Source organism: Dipodomys merriami, unplaced genomic scaffold, assembly GCF_024711535.1.
Source record: "Dipodomys merriami isolate MVZ:Mamm:240054 unplaced genomic scaffold, mDipMer1.0.p SCAF_8, whole genome shotgun sequence".
Classification (NCBI taxonomy): Eukaryota; Metazoa; Chordata; class Mammalia; order Rodentia; family Heteromyidae; genus Dipodomys; species Dipodomys merriami.
In genome coordinates this window covers 39,606,168-39,617,855 of record NW_027206401.1, presented here as the reverse complement: position 1 = coordinate 39,617,855, position 11,688 = coordinate 39,606,168, and the positions used below count along the sequence as shown (strand labels likewise).

Sequence of the window (11,688 nt, the reverse complement as noted above, 5' to 3'; positions counted from 1 at the left end):
CATATCCGCTCTTTCCTTTTATAACAACCAAGATGATACTTATGATCTCCATTATCTGTGAGTGACTTAAGTAGAAGAGTCAAGATTTGAACTCTATATGTCTAATTCCAAAGACCATATTGTTCTCATTGATGTATGTATGTGTGGGGTAGAGGCAGGAAGAATACATTCACAGAGGGCATGAAGCTTTATGGAAATGAATGCAAATTTCAGCCTGTTTAGGATTCTTAAGGATGGGGAATATGAATATCCTTGATGCCTGGCATATGAATTCTCAGCAGATACTGATGAACTAGAGTACCTTTTGTGGATATATGTGACAAGTAATTGCTAATCATCACTTACGTGTTTCCTTCTGCTCCCTTTAGTGACTTCATATGCTTCTTGTGGCTGGAACTAAATTCTGAAAAGCATCCCTGGTTGGGCAAACAGAATTAGGCGCATCAAGTTCATATGGACCAATTCCACAAGAGAGGAATTGGTAGTATCTGGTACGAACAAGAATAAGGTCAATAAGGACCTAATCACCACCCATTGAGTGCTCACAGCCAAAATATAACCAGCACTCATTTCTTCTGACAAAGAAATATGGCAAAAATAACTAATAAAATTAATGAGTATCTCTTGAACACATAGAGAGGATAATATGACTGACAAAAATAGATACTTTAATGCTTGCTTCGGCAGCACATATACTAAAATTGGAATGATACAGAGAAGATTAGGATGGCCCCTGCGCAAGGATGACATGCAAATTCGTGAAGCATTCCATATTTTTTTGCAGAGCTTCTGCATGGCAAAGGACATCGCTAGCAAGATCAATAGAAAGCCCACAGATTGGGAGAAGATCTTCACTAGCCATACAATGGACAAGGGTCTCATATCTAAAATATACCTGGAACTCAAAAAATTAAATCCCCCAACAAAAAATCCTCAAAGATACAACTGCCCAATAAATAAGTGGACTAAAGACTTAAAGAGAAACTTCTCTGAAGAGGAAAGAATGGCCAATAGACACATGAAGAAATGCTCAACTTCTCTAGCCCTAAAAGAAATGCAAATCAAAACAACATTGAGATACCACCTCATCCCAGTTAGAATGGCTATCATCAAGAACTCTAATAACAACAAATGCTGGAGGGGATGTGGACAGAAGGGAATCTTACTGCATTGTTGGTGGGAGTATAAACTTGTTCAACCACTTTGGAAAGTAGTATGGAAGTTCCTCAAAAGACTCCACATAGAGCTTCCCTATGACCCAGCAATCCCACTTTTGGGCATTTACCCAAATGATCACAAACAAGACCAGACAATACTAAAGCTACCAGCACAACTATGTTTATTGCAGCATTATTTACCATAGCTAATATACGAAGCAACCCAGATGTCCCTCAGTAGATGAATGGATCAAGAAAATGTGGTATATATACACAATGGGATTCTATGCCTCCATGAGAAAGAATGAAATTGCCCCATTTGTTAGGAAATGGAAAGACTTGGAAAAAATTATATTAAATGAAGTAAGCCAGGCCCAAAGAAACATAGGTCCCATGTTTCCCTTATTTGCAATAACTAGCATATGTCTAAGACAAACAGAAACTGTCAGACAAGTTGAGGTTAGGCAAAATGAACCCCAAGATAAGGATTCAAATGTTTTTTTCTTTCTTGCGATTGTTTCCAACATATTTATAAGATGATTTCTTTGTTGCTTTGTATGTACCTCCCCCTGGGTATAAGCCCTGCTTTCACTGTATTTGATGTTGTTATAATTTGTGGAGGGGAAGGGAAAAAACAAACTGTTTAAATAGGGATACAGGTGGACCCATTACAACAATGAGATGTACAAGACGTTATGTCGAAAAACGAACTTTACAACTTTGGTGGGGTGAGGGATGGTGGATTGGGGGTTGGAGAGAGAAAGGGATGGTATGGGGAAACAAAGGAGGAAGCAACAATGCTTGATAAGAAATGTACTCACATAGACCATAGGTCAAGGTTTTGTAACTTTAACACTAATGATATTTGGAATGGACAAATTTTTATTATGGGATGTTATGGGCATTGTTGTGCCATTGTTGAATGCTTACTTGCTTCTTTAAGCTTTATTCTATAAACGTCAATAGTAAACACCCCCGCCCTGCATGTGTGACAAACAAAACTGTCTCCAAATGCTATAAAATGTCTATTGGACAAAATTTTTCTGCATTCAGAACCATTGCTATTGGAAAAAGAGTGGAAGCCCTAATGTCACGTGTGAAAAAAATAAGTAAAAACTTCCTTAACTACCCAGAAATAAAAGAAATGTACTCACTGTCTTGCTCATGTAATTATAACCCCTCTGTATGGTATTTTCACAATAATAAAAAAATAGATACTTTATTTGCTAATCTCTCAAGAAAACAAAAGACAGTTGACTTTACATTCAAATACTTGCCTCTCAGTTTTACAAATAAGTTATCCGATGCCTTTTCTCCTAACATATATTTTTTAAATAACACTATTTCAATATAAACACAAAAAACACCATTATTTGGTTCAAGAAGACCAAAGGAAGATTCCGTTCAATATGAAAATGTGAATAGCCTAGTCAATGGCAAAATGAATATCATTCTAAAGACATGCACTTAAAAAATAGCTAAATGTTTGCCATTTTTTAATCAAGAGAATGATACTCTGTGGGCCCCCACGGCCTCTATGGATGACAATTTAACAGTTAAGAAATTGCACAAAACATTGTCATTCTGACCCACATGTGAGTTAGGTTAAGGCATAAAGAAAAAAATGAATGGGAAGAAGGGGACAACTCACAGAGGCATTCCAGTTGGGGAGAAGACACCACCATTAAGTCCCAAATGCAATTTACAAATACAGCATTTGAATTTTCTAATTGTTTCTACAAAAAATAATAAGAGGCTAATGGAATTACATTGGAGCTCACTCTGTAATCATATATGAGCTTGCTAACCCATGTCTCTTTGTATTTTATCAGAGGAGAGCTCCTGTTCACATTGCTAACCTTGCCAACTTTGAACTGCAAAGTCATTCCATAAGAGAACCTTCTCTTTCTTCCTTCCTCTTTCTTTCTTCCTTTTCTTCCTTCCTTCCTTCCTTTCTTCCTTTCTTTCTTTCTTTCTTCCTTTCTTTCTTTCTCTTTCTTTCTTCTTGTCTCTTTTTCTTCTTTTAAACCTCTGGAAAAGGAATGGAAGAAGCTGGCGATTCCAAAATGACACAATACTATATGCTTTAGTCAAATAGGACCAATTTGACTTAATTGCCAGGGATATGTGAATCAGGACGGAGGCCCCGTAGTGGAATCCCATTAGATCTATCCCCCAATGCCCTCCCTTCTCATTGTGATGGTCAAACGTCCACTCTGCAGGGAATAGTAGGAGGGAATAGGCAAAATATAAAGGTCCATTTTCTAAGATACAAGAAAAGCAATGGTAGACGTCTCTGCAATTATGAACATTTCTATTTGACAATTTTTAAATTTTGCAACTGGCAACCCTTATACCTCCCAAACTCCTTTATCTAAGACTAATTATGTTGTCCCAATATGTGTTCAAAATCCCATATGTACTCTGGTCAAAAGAGTAAGAGAGCTCAATTCCATATGGTTTAAAAAAAAAGTCATTCATTCATGTACTCCTTAATCCCAATAGTTGCTCAAATTCCAGTATGCCAAGGAATAGGAATTCAGTGTTTTTCCTGATAGCATACTGCATATTGAAGGGCCAAATACACAGAAATGATAGTTTAAAGTATCTGGATGCCAGTGGCTCACATCTGTAATCTTAGCTATTCAGGAAGCGGAGACCTGAGGATTGGTTTAAAGCCAGTTGGAGAAGGAAAGTCTGTGAGACTTATCTCCAATCAACCACCCCTACCCTCACCTCCCCCCAAAAAGTTCAGCTGTAGCTCTAGTTTTGAACAATAAATCTAAGAGACAGCACCCAGACCCTGAGTTCAAGCCCCAGTACTGGTATCAAAAAATAAAGAATAAATAAAACAAGAGTTAGCTCTGTAACAGAAGTTCCTGGTTTGACCAGTCAGTGCATTACATCGCACAGGCACCCCACTAAGAACTCTTCACTGATTTCAGCTCTTGGCAGCTCCTCTCCTGTCCAGATGACAGGAGTGATATTCTAACTCCACACTCCCTCCTGTGCACCTGCCAGAGCTGCTTCTACAGCCGGGAAGCCCATGCCACTGTTCCCCAGCACTGTCACCCTCCCCTGCTGTTCCCTCCCCAAAATCTTGGTGTCAAGGCCCGCTCTGGTGTCCCTCTGTAGGGCACCAACTTTCTTGTTCATGTTTTTTTATGTTTGAGGTCCTAAGGAAATTTGGTGGAATTTAGTGGAGTGGTATTATAATCTTTCTTTACATAACTGCAGGAGCTAGATCCATAGGAACCTGGCAATGTAAGCTCCACCAGAAGATAAATCTAAGACTCTATGTCCTCCATGGGAGGTGAGCCTGCCCCACCTTCCTGTACAGACATCACCAGCTCAGCCTGATTCTGAAAGAAGACAGAGCTTGATTCCTTTCATTGTGAGTCTTCTTAGCTTCAAAGCCCACACATTGGGGTAGAGTCTATCTCCCATCAGGTCATAAGCATATGTAACATGTGTGATTCCCTCTTCTATCCCAAGGGCATCACTAGTGGAGCAATGAGAGAGAGCATGTGGCTGGAGCCCAGAGAAAGTAACTGAGTCTGTCAGACATCATCAAGGATTAAATAAGAGTTAGAAGATGAATGACACTTTATTAGTCAGACAATCAGCATGCTTGTTGGAGAGGGAGATGTCAAGAAAGTGGAGGCGTTCAAAGTCTTGAAACAGCAAAAACAAAACCAAAAAAACCTCACTGTAGTCAGGGAAATATATGCCCATTTGTTGAAGCACAATACTTGATGTTAGGAGGTAAGAAGCAGATGAAAGTAGTGAGGGCCTTTACGATCTTAAAAGAGTTATTATGGCATATAATGGAGTTTTTTTTAATCTTTTTGTGTCTGTGTGCCAGTCCTGGAGCATGAATTTGGGGCCTAGGGACTTTCCCTGAGCTTTTTAGATCAAGGCTAGTACTATACCACCTGAACCACAGCTCCTCTTCTAGCATTTTGGTGGTTAATTGGAGATAAGAATCTCAAGAGTTTCCTGGCTGGGCTGGCTTTGAATTGTGATTTTCAGATCTCAGCTTCCTGTGTAGCTAGAACCACAGGCATAAGCCACCAATGCTCAGCTTATCTTGTTTTTAAAAGGACACTTTTAAAAACTTAAACTGAAGTCATTATTTTCTTCCTCACATTTACCCATCAGAAAGTTCACTTCTCTTATTGTGATAGAGCTAACACAGGAAGAAGCAGGAATATCTGAATGAAAGAGTGTACCATATTCATGCAGGAGTAAAAAAAGAGATAGTGGCAGTCACATTTCTGACATAGCCTGAGACGGTTGCCCCTGATGTTCATGTCCTATCTAACCTCATCTGCCTGTGAGTTGAGTCGAGCCCATCTATATGATGGGACTCCACTTATATAATACAGCAAAAGTGAAGAACCTGTGCAGATGTAATTGAAATCCGCAACCAGATGGTTTTGAATTCACCAAAAATGAATTTATCTTGGAAGACCCCAAGAAAATTAGGCAAGTCCTTAAAATAGTCTCTATATGCCAGAGATTAAAAGCTACAGGGACATCTTCTTGCTGACCTGGAGGGAACACATTACTGTGTCATCTGTGAGGGACCTGAGAGGGTTTTCAGAGTCCTCAAAAGCAAGGAGTAAGAAAGCAGTTCCTGGACCCTTGACAAAATAAACTCAGAATTGTTCATAATAGCAATAGGATAGAATTTGTAATTTGCGAATAGAAAATAGAGTTGTAAATAGCAAGAAGTAAATAAATAGTACATTCAAGAGAGAAAATTGACAAGAAGTAGAATTTGAATGCATAAAGAAGGAAAAGGTTGGCTCTCGGGTTAGTGGCTTGGGATGATTATTTGCTACTTCCACAGAGCATTCATTGGTCATATCTAAATGCAATGGATATAAAGGTCTGACAGGCTAACCTCCCATGTCCAGATATGAGTGACTAGGTAGAAAGTGAGAACCAACATCGGGAGCAAAGCAGGCAGAGAAATCACAATGGTAGCCAGGTAGCATGGAGGAGAGCAGGTGAAGATGATATCACAGGGACCTAAGAGGGCTGTATTCACTGTGTTGCTGTTCATAAGAAGCAAATCAAATCAGATAGGTCTATGGTGGACAATGGAATTCTATGCCTCCATCAGAAAGAATGACATTTCCCCATTTGTTAGGAAATGGAAAGACTTGGAAAAAATTATATTAAGTTAAGTAAGCCAGGCCCAGAGAAACATAGGTCCCATGGTTTCCCTTATTTGCAATATCTAGTATATGTCTGAGTCAAGCAGAAAAGGTCAGATAAGTTGATGTTAGGGAAATGAACCCTAAGATATGTATTCAAATGTTTTTTTTCTTTCATACGATTGTTTCTAACACATTTATAAGATAATTTTTTTGTTGCTTTGTATGTCCCTCCCCCACAGTATAACCCCTGCTTTCACTGTATTTGATGTTGTTATAGTTTGTGGAGGGGAAGGGAAAAAACAAATCGTTTAAATAGGGATACAGATGGACCCATTGCAACAATGAGATGTACAAGTCATTATGTTGAAAAACGAACTTTACAATTTTGGTGGGGGGAGGGGAGGATGGTTAGGTGGGGAAGGGGGGGGCGGGAGGATGGGATGGGAAGGGGAAACAAAGGAGGAGGCTACAATGCTTGATAAGAAATGTACTCATTATCTTGCCCATGTAATTGTAACCCCTCTGTACGGTATTTTCACAATAAAAAAAAAGAAAGAAATTAACCATAGGAAAGACAAAGAGCAAGGTTGGAGCTCAAGGATCCACCCACTTTCAGATGATAGGAATAAGAGAAGATTAATCTTGAGACTGAAGAGAGGCTAAGGAAGCAAGGGAAAATGAGAAGAGACGAGTGTCACTGGGACACTGGAAGAGGACATTTCCAGGTGTTGTGTATGGATCTGAATAGCATCCTATAAGTGAAGGGCTCAGAAAGCTCATGGGGCTAGAAAATGAGTGAAATTTAATTTCAGCTAAAGTTTACAGTTAAGTCTCAGTGGCCACATTAGAGGAAAGTGCTTTACTTTTCTTATCTCTAACATAATATTAAAGAGTGATTAAGGAGAAAATACCTGCCTTACAGTGCTCATAGGGGTTAGAAATGCTCCCCTTCCTTCCATTCTTCACGGAAGGCCCCAGTGCACAAGAACCACTCCTTTTCCCCTTTTTACTTTTCTGGGCCTATGGAGACCCACTTTGCCCTGAGTTACTTTATCAAGTTTCTGAGTACTTCAAATAAATTCCTTTCCAAGAGGAAAAGCAAGGGAACAAGTGTGTGTCGACCATTCTTAATCGCGAAGAAGTAGAAGACACTGGAAGACAGAAGACAGGAGCTTCTTGTCTCTTTCAAGACACACTGGCACTTTGTTTACTTGGCACTTGCTTTATTGGAAAACAGCTGAGAACCAAGAAACAAACAAGAGACCTCTGAGCAGCCAACATCCACACCACAGTGCCCGCCCTCATTAATGAACTTCACCAAATAGCATTTCCCGGGGTTCTTATTCCCAGCCTGGCTTTTCTGTTCAGAAATTCTAACAGGCTTGTGGATGTAGTTTCCAATTGAACAGCCCAATAAGAGCAGCAAATTAAATAAAGAGAAGTCGGGGGTGGGGGATGGGGAGAACGGAAGAAAAGAACTAAGAGAGGCATATCAATATCAGTATCGAATGACAGCTCATGGCTTCTCAGCAAGGGTGGAAAGGAGGAGGATAGCTCTAGAAAAAGGCAAACAAAAGAAGTGGGGGAAAAAAAAAAACAAAACAGCAGCTTAGGATCATTTAGTGCAGTGTAAAAACAGCCTTCCTCTGACAACAGACATCCCCGAGGGCTCTAGAACTCAGCATGATGTCCTGTCCTATCATTTAAAAAAAGAAAAAAGAGAAAGTTAAATTACATTGGCTTAGCCTAAAAAGACAGAGACATGCATAAGACACAACAACAATAACAACTGTGCCTTAAAAGACACCTTCTCCTGGAGAGTCATGTGCCAGGAAATGTGCCACACAAGGCAAGACACAGAGGAGCAAGAATTCCTTGGCATTTGGTTTGGGTTAACTTCCATTATTCAGGCAGCTCCAGTAGCCAGAAGGGATTCTCTAAGAGATGTTCTTTGGAGATCCCCGGGTGAGGACATTTACTACCATATCAAGGTTCAATATATATGTTATTTTATGTAAATATGAAGAGGCATGTAGGCATTGCACCTTTATCTTTCTCTCCTACGAGAATCCTTTTTAGTCTCACTGTGAGTAAGAAACAAGAGACTTCTCTTCTTTTAAAAAAATTTGTTTATTTTGTATTTTTTTGTTTCTGATGACTCTGTCTTCTCTGATGGATGGTGTATTCAAGCATATATCTTCAGGGGGGTTGACAGGAGGGTACAGAACTTGAGGGCTAAAGAGTGAAAATGTGCAATAGTGGAACTCACTGGACTTTGATGAAGGTATAATTCACGTGGAGACAGGAGGGAGGGACTGGGAGAGAGAGAGCAGATGACACTGTACAAAAGGAAATGTCCTCATTACTTGACTCATGTAATTGTAATCCCTCTGTACATCACCTCTATAATAACAATAAATTAATTATAAAATGTACATATATATGTGTGTACATATATATAGAGATACAGATATATATAAAGGGTCTTAGAAAACCTAAATGACTCATACTCCCTTCATCTGCAAAAGTAGGTCTATGAAGTTCAACTGCTTTTGCTGAAAAACAACAAATGAAATGTAAAATATGATTCTCCCAATTTGATAGTTCTCACTTTGGGTATACCTATCTATCTATATCTATATATAGCTGGGTACTGGTAGACATAAACTACAAGTATGCCTTGTAATCCTAACTACTCAGGAAGCTGAGATCTGAGGATCACAGTTCAAAGCCAGCCTGAGTAAGAAAGTCCCCATGAGACTCTGATCTCCAGTTAACCACTAGAAAACTGGAAATAGAACTGTGGCTCAAAATGGTAGACTGCTAGCCTTGAGCAAAAAAGCTCAGGGACAGTGCTCAGGCCCTGAGTTCAAACCCCATGTCCAACAAAAAAAAAAAAATTCAAAACCATAACACAAAAAGAATTTTTTTGACAGCAGCTAGAAGAGAGTTGTACATTAGAGTATAAATTTATCTTAAGTCATTAATGTAAGCCCCCTAAATGTTAAAGTTTCAACCAAAAGGTAACTTAAAACTAGTGGAAAAGAACACCCGCAGCCCTTTCTGGCCAATATCTTACATCATCTCTTTGGAATCCAACACAATAAACCACACACTAATGGTTCCAAAATTCAGGTTGACTGATGGTAATGGGATCACAGATTTCTAGATCGTGCCACACCCGTACCAGAACACACTTCCAGGGGGTGAGACTCTGGTAGCATATTCTTTAAACCTCTCTGTGTGGTGTTGACATACAGCCAAAACGTTTTGTAGCTCTCAATTTCCATTGTTTTCAATGTGCTCAATGCTAGATAAAAAATTCCTCCACAAATAGTACAGTCCAAATCCAGTGAGAAAACCTTAAAAATTTTTTATGCCACTAGAGAACAAAATCAAATTATTCACAAATGAAATCAAATTCATGATATTTTTCATAAGTTTGAGGTCTATGGATTAGACACTAGGCTAAAAAATATTTCCAACCCAATTAGGTTTTATTTAGATCATCTCCATGTCACCTTGAGTGAACCCTGAAAGTAATAATAATAAAGTCACAGGGAGCCTGAATCTCTGTTGTAAAAATAAAATATCAAATAAAAGCTTGTCAGACTTTGGAAATAATGTCAAAGTCTCTCTCTGTCTCTCTCTCTCTCTCTCTGTCTCTCTCTGTGTTTCTGTTTTTGTAATGTGAGTATGAAAAGAGAAAGACGTACAAGTCAGAAATAATCTCATTAAATAGGGTTTAGGGATCATATAAAACATAATGGGTTAGAGAGAGTGGCAGTCTATGCAATTAAGATGTCTAGGGTTTATGTCAGCCCCCCAGGGGACAGATGTAAAGCATCTAGCTATTAATAACAATAGTTGAATGACAAGAACTCCACTTCTTCTCAGATCCCCAAAGTTGTTGGGGTTTGTTTTGTTATGTTTTAGGCTGAGTATCTGTTGCTTGGGAAAGTCTTGAGAAGTTAAGTGAAGGGAAGATCACCGGACTTAGTGTCAAATGTTGCTTTTTTCCAACCTGGAAGCCTAGCTGGTTCCACTCATGCTTCCTGCCTCTCTATCAGAGTAGTGGCTCCTACTTTCCTTTCCCATCAGGAAGAAAATGAAGGACCTACAGACACAGGACCTCTAGTGACTCCATAACACATCTTCAGCATTCCAGAGAATCCTGTATCCTTTACTTGCCTACTATAAATTCTATACCAGCTCTCCCCAGATGGGTGATGTGAGGAACAAATTGACAAGCCAGCAAGTACCCCCTATGCACAGAGTATTTGTGCCAGAACCTGCAGGAGATAATGATTTTCACACAATAAGAGCATGGCTTCTGTCTTGAAGGAAATTAAAATCTATTTGGGGTGAAGGCTCCCACAAATATCAATGAGGGAAGTGTACATCATAATTCATGATTAAGTAAATAAATTAATGCAGCCATTGTTCATAGAAAGGAAATTAAAAGGAAATAATTGGGAAAAGCTTCATGGACTCACCCAAACTATATTCTCCGATGTGATGCAGGGGAATTGCCATGAGCACATAGAGTTACACATGTGTAAGATAGTCTTTAGGGCCTTTTTTCCCGTTCTTTTACTTCTCTTCATTCATTAACAAATAAAGGAGGAACACTTTTTTCTATGGCTATTAGTAAGAGAATGTATAATTTTTAATATGTTTTTATTGTAAGAATATTGTACAGAGGGGTTACAGTTACATGAGTACATGAGCATGCTAATGAGTACATTTCCTATCAAGTATTGTTACATCCTCCTTTGTTTTTTCCCTATCATCTCTTCCCTCCCACCTCCTCAACTACATCCCCCCCACCCTGCTTTTTTTTTTTTTTTTTTTTTTTTTTTGTCAGTTGTGGGCTTGAACTCTGGGCCTGGGCTCTGTCCCTCAGCTCTTCAGCTCAAGGCTAGCACTCTACCACTTGAGCCACAGCACCTCTTCCAGTTTTCTGGTGGTTTATTGGAGATAGGAGTCTCACGGTCTCTCTTGCCCGGGCTGGCTTTGAACCGTGATCCTCAGATCTCAGCCTCCTGAATAGCTATGATTACAGGCATGAGCCACCAATGCCTGGCTGAGAAATGTATAATTTTGATGCAACAAATTTGCTATCCTTCTTCTCTAATCTCAGTTCTTCCTCAGTTCAGGAAGCAACAAATTAGAAACAATGAGTAACAGAAAAATGAGAAGGTTGCTATTATTAAATAAACGGCATTAAAGAGCAGTAAATACAACAATGATGGATGAAATAAAACACCAAGTCTCAGCAGTCTGGGCTGATATTGTGTTGGAAAAGTATGGCCTTTCTCTTATCACTTATCCCTAATAGTCCAGAAAGTTCTAGTTATTTT

General features: G+C 39.2%; 1 non-coding gene across 1 annotated transcript; it reads left to right on the top strand.

The window, feature by feature from the left end:
* The first annotated feature begins 671 nt into the window (after nt 1-671).
* LOC138819567 (U6 spliceosomal RNA) lies at nt 672-778 on the top strand. Its single transcript, XR_011369490.1, has one exon. It is a non-coding gene; the product is annotated as a U6 spliceosomal RNA (small nuclear RNA).
* The last annotated feature ends 10,910 nt before the right edge of the window (nt 779-11,688 follow it).